This window comes from Hipposideros armiger, unplaced genomic scaffold (genome assembly GCF_001890085.2).
Source record: "Hipposideros armiger isolate ML-2016 unplaced genomic scaffold, ASM189008v1 scaffold_683, whole genome shotgun sequence".
NCBI classification, from domain to species: Eukaryota; Metazoa; Chordata; class Mammalia; order Chiroptera; family Hipposideridae; genus Hipposideros; species Hipposideros armiger.
Genome location: NW_017732033.1, coordinates 816,623 through 824,900, shown reverse-complemented (window position 1 = coordinate 824,900; position 8,278 = coordinate 816,623). Strand labels below are relative to the sequence as shown.

General features: G+C 34.8%; 1 protein-coding gene across 4 annotated transcripts in view; it reads right to left on the bottom strand.

Moving 5' to 3' along the window:
- The window catches only part of PPP4R2 (protein phosphatase 4 regulatory subunit 2), a 63,721-nt gene that overhangs the window by 11,705 nt on the left and 43,738 nt on the right, over positions 1 to 8,278 (bottom strand). The gene's annotated exons all lie outside the window — the stretch shown is intronic.

The following is an 8,278-nucleotide window of genomic DNA, read 5'->3' as shown; positions in this document are numbered from 1 at the left end:
AAAAAAAAAAAAAAGATCAAATCTTGTATACCTAAAAGCTATGGAAATTCAAATAACAAGAAAAGTTACTGAATATCAGAGAAAGACATCTAAGCATAAATTAGCAATTCAATGCTATTTTTTAAAAGGTAAAAATTGTAAGAAGGCTAAGCTCTAAAGAAATAATTTCCAATCTTATATTTTAACCTGAGATTAGATTACAGTTTGACTAAAATTTTTCCTAATCTGTTTAAATGTTTGATCATTAACATATGTAAAAATTCTGAATATATACCAAGACAGATGGAATAATCACATTCAGGGGGGAAAAAAAGCACATTTCATTCAGATCTAAGATAAAAAAAACAGATAATTGACTACCTTACCTTTATATTATATAAGCAATTTTCCTCATGAAAAAGATAAAATATAACATAGAGGCTATCAGAGTGAAAAGCTAAAGAGATAATCATAACATCAGACATTCTGCTAAGAAAAATGCTAAAGTAGACAATTCACTTTTGTTTTATGCATAAAGATGTGGTTTTTACTTTATTTTCTGACTATTAATGGCTACATTTGTACAGTACCTTAGTTAACAGAATTACTTATGAGTATGTCACACCTATTTAAGTGGAAACTAACTTGTAAATATCTCTCAGCTATTAAAGAATGAATGGGTTCACTTTTGTTTACTCTTAAGTCTTACAAAAGTCAGAAATGCCACTGGAATACTGTGATATTACCTTTACTTAAAGCAATATGCTCTTTCTATACTCAGGCTTTAACATGTGAATTATACACATACATAAATATTCATATGCATATATTTTATACCTCAAATAAAATACCAGAAATTCTGAGTTATACTGAAAATGTCATCGTGAAATGACAAGTATAAAAAAATTTAAAAAGTGAATAAATCTTTTTCAATAAGTAACCCTAAATGACTATAAGTAAACTAATATCTGCACCATTCCCTACTCCAAAATAAATCTATTGCAATTGTCAATAATTTTAATCAAGTTAATCATCTTTTATAAAGCAAGCCTACAGTAGTTTCAATTATTTTACTTGCCTCAAATAAAAATGTCAAAAAAAATTCATTAGATTCCTGCTAGTTCCTAGCTTTGAATTAAAAAAAAATTTTATTAGAGTACCACCTCAAACCATATTACCACAAGACAAGGTGTGCAGTAGAGTAAGGAGGGAAGGTTACTAAATGATTAGTATGCTAATAGAAAGGGAGTGAAGAAAAAGTAACATTTTAACAGATTCACTATGTTCAACAATGACACAAATGAAGAACAAAGTAACAAAAAAGGTTAGAAACCATTCTTGCATTCCTGATAATCTTGAAGTATAAAGCAAACAATACAAAATCAAAACAGGAGTATGTGTTTTATATCTAAAATCCAGATTTAATAGTATAAAAATCTCATATATGACCTTTAAAAGAAGTAGGAAAAGGCACACTTTCAGGTGCAGAAACACTAGAAATGTCAAATACATATCAAACAATCATGTGAAAGTTTTCAGGACTAGGGAAAATCTGGTCATGTGTATTGAAATAACTTTAGAGAAGACATTCAACAGTCATGCCAAAAGATGATAAGCAGTCCTCAGTTGTGACTATTACTGCCTTAAAAATGATGTAACAAAGGTGTCTCATGGTTGTATACTTTTTCCAGACCCCTCATAAATACAGAGCCATGCTATTTTAGTCAACTACCCAAAATAAGTGAAACTTCCTGCTTATTTTAGAAAAGGTTTAGGTCTAACACCATTGTAAAAAGAGGGACAAGACTTAAGTAATTAACTTACTTGTATATTCATTAGTCTTTTATTCTCAATAATTTAGAGGACATAAAATACTCTTTTTAAAACTTCTAGGGGGCCGGCCGAGTGGCGCAATGGTTAAGAACTGGCTTGGGACGCCAGAGGGCCCCGGTTCGGATCCCACATATGAGGGCCAGTGACACTGCCCTCCACGGCTAAGATACAGAACAACAGCTCAACCTGGAGCTGGGCTGCTGACAGTCGCCTGCGACGGCGTAGGCTGCAGCCCCTGTGGCAATGGGTTGCCATGGGCTACCGTGTGTAGCCAGCAGCCAGCGTGAGCAGCCAGCAGCCGCAGTGAGCGGCCATCCAGAGGCCGGCGACTGATGTGCCTCGCCCAGGAAGAGCACAGTGATGGTGCCAACATGGGCCGGTGGGGCGACGTCCTCCACAACTAGACTGAAGAACAAAAAAACAACTTGTCTGTACCCCTTCCCCCGGTTCCCCAGCGCTGTTCCCATCCCCCCAATTCCCCAATAAAAATCTTTAAAAAAAAACTTCTAGGAATGTGACATTTTCTTTACTCAAATCCCTCTTTGTGTAGCATTATAAGAATGTACTACTAGCAGTTTCTAAATTATATTCATGGTGTCTACGACAGGAAGAGAATTTTCAAAAATGGCCCTGGTTTGAGTAAGCCCATATACCCTTTTTCATTATAACTCCAAACAGAAGGCATAAAATAGCAACAAATATATTTTAATTGACCATTCCATGTAAGTTTCTAATGTTTTTAATTTTAATTTTTGGTGTTTCCTCACCTAAGAAAATATAACTTCAGTTCTAGAGAATAGCTATAATCTATCTTCCCCTATAAAATTTTAAAACTCAAAAGTAACCTTAGAAGGACAAGAAAATACGGCTAAAATTAAAATTAAAAAAAAAAAAGGGACTTATGAGTTCAATAATGTAATTCTATGTACCATGGCACATTAAACCAAATATAGATACGGAATTGTTCATTCATTCAATACTTGTTTGAGAACCTACTATGTTCAGGCATTCACTGTTCAAGGCTTTTCCAAAAGGTGTTACCTCTGCTCTCCAGAATCTTAACAGTTCAGAAAATCAAGCAAACAAGTGAATGGACATTTCCACTTCAAAGAGGGAAAATTTATATGATGATAGTATACTAAAATAATTTTTTAAAAAGAGATAATCTTTTTCATGTCAAAATACTATGTAGTGGGGCCGGCTGAGTGGCTCAGTTGGTTAAGAGCTCGCTCAAGAGTTTGAGCTCTGAGCAAAAGCGGTTCGAGTCCCGGCCTGAGCTGAGTAGCTGCTGAGCTGCCAACAGGTGGCAGGATGGCTCAGCTAAAAAAAAACAACAAAAAAGAAAAACAAAACCAAAATACTATGTAGTACTTAATATAGTTTTTACTAATTAAAAACAAAAGCAAAACAAAATGACTTACCAATTAGAAAATCACCAAAAGAAAACAAAAACACAAAAGGACATGAAACTACAATTCATAAAAGAATTGCTAAGTACATAAAATGCTGTTCAATTTCACCTGCAATCAGAGAAACAAATCCATGCACATACACACAAGACTAATGAAGAATTACATTATTTGTACTTATATACATACACATGGAAACACAAATGAACACATTTTGTAAGGTCAATTTGGCATTATCAATAAAAATTTTAAGTGTGCATATACTCTGACCTAGCAATGCCATTTCAACAAATTAAAAAGAAAGCAACAATAAATCTATACATATAATCAATATATGGCATTCATCAACACAAGATCTAATTTTTACAAGGATGCTCACTACAAGCACTACTTTTAAGAGCCAAAAAATAAACATCCACCACCAACAGGGATAGGGCAAATGAATTATAACCTGTTCACATACCAGAAAATACAGCCATTTCAAATAAAAGGCAAACGAAGCACAGCTGTAAATGTACTGATATGAGAAGGTTTCAAAGCTCTTCTAAAAGGAAAATACAACTAGCATATAACATAATCCCACTTTGAGTCTTTTCTTTATGTACTTCTATGACATTTGGGGATCTTTTAAAAACTATGAATATATATTACTTTTGTAACTTAAAATATAATCTATCACAAATAGCAGGAGTAGTATACTAAAAAGGACAACCACCCAAACCGGTTGAAAAGAAACAAATGCTGCCTCTACCCACCACTCTTAGCGAATTGTTTTTTTTTTTTTTAAACACAAACTGATATTCAGAACACAAAACTAAAATAGAAAAGGATTATAGATATATTTCAACGTACCTATATTACAATACAGATAAAACAGGGTAAATAAAAAATATGAATGCATCACTGATAAAGATTAGATTATACTTGATAGATAAAAAATGTTTTAAAAACAATTATGTTTAACTAGGCTTAGTAGACCTTTAATGACTTCAAGTCGTTTTCAGAAATAGGTCAATTATCTGTTTTACAGATTTAAAAATTAAAAATATTTAGATTTATTTAATAAACTACATATCTGTGTCTAGTCCAACTTAATTTGAAAGAATTGAAAGTGGTATTACTAATTCAGAATCACAAGTAAATCAGTTTAATATTCACAAGACTGATAAGATCTGGCTTGTTTCACCTTACCCTTATGTTTAAATGGTAGCCATAATTTACGGAAATAAAAGATGCCAAATTATCTCCAAGAAGCATTCTTATATTACACACATTCAGTTCAATAGTAAATCTTATGCAACAGACTTCAAAATACAGCATGTAGCTTCTTCTGGGTATGTGCATAAAAACATTAATTAGTTATCAATAAGGAAAATAAGCATATGATTAAATAACTTTCAACAATTCAACAGAGTATACAGTGAAAATGAATCCCCTTCCCATCCCAAATACCCAGGGGCAAAAACTATAATTGATGGACCTCAAAGATAAAGCTGTAATTTCTTCCCCTCAAGAAAATATGTAAGTAACAGACCTGCAATCTAAGCATAGGATTTGATATTTTAAGCAAAACTCCTAAACTTAAAAACAAGGGAATGTGACATATAACAAAGGGTTGGTTAATTGAATTGCACTCTTGTTGGAAATCCCGTAATTAAATACCTGAAGAAAAGAATGAGACTATTTATGATACCTAAAAATACTCACAAGTGAAACCCCTTCAAATAAAATCTGTTCCTAAATATGAATACATGGTTAACATATTTATAATTCACTAACTTTGATATTGTCATCCCATACTCCACATTGTCAATGCCAAACTGTATACTGAACAATTCGACTCCAAAAATACTACTTTCCTTCAATAAAGGAAACCCTAAAATACAAAGTCCTAAAAAAAAGGTATTTAAAATGACAGAAAATGAGACATAGAAGCATTTTTTAAAAGATCAGTTTTATTATAGTGCAGAGTATCTTTTCAAGTGCAATGTTTTACAAAGGGCTAAAAATGGGTATTTGGGGGGAAGGGGAGGAATACAAAAAAAATTTTTTAAATAAAAAGTCAGTAAGTAGTATACTTACATAGATTGTTAATTTTCATTTCAAAATAGAAATGTGACTTATCTCAGTGATGTACAGGTTCTACACAAAATATAAAGACTTATAACACCAAATATAAAATAGAAAGAAAAAAACATTAAAATATTTCCTGATAAATGAATGTTTCCAATGTCATACCCATTTAACATGGATGCCACTGAAACCCGTAAAAACGGTTCAAGTCTTTTTAAAAAAAAAAAAAAGCTGTGGGAGTGTTTTGAGATCTTTTTCGCGGCATATGTTGTCAGTTTGGCTCAAATACACTCTTATAAAAATTCTCTACAGGTTTTGACATTTCTTACGTTGGTATTTACTTGGCATAGTATGGCAGGATTCCAAAGAAGCCCACCCAGGACCACACTGCAGTCCTGAACCCAGTGCTAGGCACCAGCAGGGACCCACTGTGCTCCACTGACTCCCTGCTTTGCATCGGGTAAACTTGGGTGAGTCATGTTTAGAATTCTGTGTCTCCTTGCTTTAAGTAGCAGACCATGACTTTATTTGAGCTGTTCTTAGAAAATCCTCACAGTGGATTATGATTGAGGTAACTAAGGGAAAGGGGAAAGAATGCGTTGCTGCTGCTACTTGCTTCCTCAACTTGAATAGACAATGGGGTGACAATAGTTCAGATCCCCAAAACTGGAGTGGCGGAGATGGGCACCAGGAGACATCCAGTGAGGTAGTGCAGGTGACCCCATAGAAGCTGGCGGGAACCATGGGGATAAGGGCAGGGAGACCTGGAATTGGTTCACGCAAGAGAGAGGCCCTTGCCTTGGAAAGCATTGTGGTTCTTGCAGCATCCAGTAAGCTCTTGCTAGCCCTTGCTTGCTTGTATATCCTAGGTGACAAAGGATCTTTGTGGGGCTGTCTGAGGAAAAATCTTCTCTAGGGCATAAAGCGGTCCTTTAGGGATAATCCACCACATCTGGTTCATGGGGACGTGTGTATAAGGGCTGGTTTTCCCTACAAGTTTGTGCAGACTCTACAAATCTCAAAATTAACATGGAAATCATGCCTTTCAGGCCAACAAGGACCAGGACAGTCAGCCTCCCATTAATATTACAATGGCCAAGATGAGGATACTTTGACACTTCTAAAATAATTTTTGTGCACACAATTAGAAAAAGCTGGCTACAAAATGAGGCAGAAAGAATGGAAAGCATATTTGATTTCTAGAAGCTTCTAAAAGAGGATTTAGATAAATTATTTTAAAAGGTGGAAGGTCATCTGGAACTTGACTTGTAAAGGACAGATATAAACTGTAAATTCCTCCAAAACAAAATCTGGATCCAACTGTTTTCTGTTTGTGACTGTCTGTGTATATCTATGTAGGTATGTTGCAAATGTGAGATCATTTTCTACATCAGATAGTATTGTTAAAATTAATTTAAAGGCAAGCACTTGTAAGGACTGGGTATTCTAAACTTCTCAGAAATATAGAAACTCAAATGCTTTTCGAGTTCAAGTAATCTGAAATCAATAAAAACTAGGTTAAATTTATTGGTTTAAGTATAACAGACACGTCTTTATTTTACCTGGGTTTTTACAACAGTAAGTCCATGTTAATAACTGACTTTGATGTCTATAAAATGTTTCTAGAGGTGATAAAATATAAAATAAACCTGCCAAGCTAAAGAACGTTAACTGCTTACTTCTTAGTATTCATTAGAAATTGAGGTCTCAAGGTTTAATCTCAATATATGTAGGAATAACTTTTTGGTGTTCCAGAAGGGCCCCTGGAACACCTCAAAGGATTTATCATTTATGTTAAATTACATGGGAAAATAAGTGATAATAATAATAAAAACAAAACCAAAAAACAGTTGGGGATATGGGAAACCTAAGATGGCCACTTGGCTCCTCTCTGGCTCCCCGTTTTTCAGTTTTTCACTCCTTTATGCATCACAGTGCATTTAAGCTGGACTTACATGAAAGAACTTATGAGCTGACAGTACTGAAAGGAGACATCTTACACTATTGCCAAGGTTTGGTAGAGTCACTTCAAAAATATGCAAAGTTGGTAACCACTTCCTTTCAGTGAGCTCCCAGGAGACGGACTTGAGATAATGGTTTTTGGAAAGGACATCCAATAAAAGATACTCTCCAACCTCAGTGGAAGGGACCTTATTAGGCGCCTTAACTTTGAATAGACATTTACCCTTGTCAAGGAAGCTTCTTGGGCTCTATCTACAAAGGACATTAAAGACTCCTTGAGGATGAGAAGCTGCTGACACCAGAGATAGACAGCTATCCCACGGCCTGTATAACTAGGATTAATATTAAACCCAGAATCCATTTTGTCTGATTGTGTTTACCTGTTTGCTAATGACATCAGTCATAATAATTGTTATACTTGTTCTTTGGGTTGTTTTGTATAGTCCAACTGTTTATAATTACTAAACACGTATAACTGTTAATATTATTTTGATGGCTTACATAAATGTTATACTAGATGCCAGGTACAGAAAAACAAAACAGAGGGAAAAACTCAGATCATGACACTCAGAGAAATGATCCAGTGTGTTCCCCATTCCCGCTCCCCCAACACACACACACACACACACACACACACACACACACACACAATGAAGGCCATAAGACCTAAATGCTTTCCATTTATTTACTTGCCCTTCCCTTTTGGGGAAATTTGGCCTCAACTCAGATCCCATGGTTATGGTGTTGCCCAATTCCCAATGGTCAACAAGATAACATCAATACTGAGACTTCCTAGGAATAAGCCTTCCTAGTGCTGTGAGACCGACACCATCCAATCAAAAGGTTGGTCATACATCAAAGTACCCTTCAAATTAATGTATAACCAAATGGGGAATTGTACATGAAGAAAGGAGTTCTATGGAAAGTAACTTTCCAGGGCAGCGGTTCTCAACCTTCCTAATGCCACGACCCCTTAATACAGTTCCTCATGTTGTGGTGACCCCCAACCATAAAATTATTTT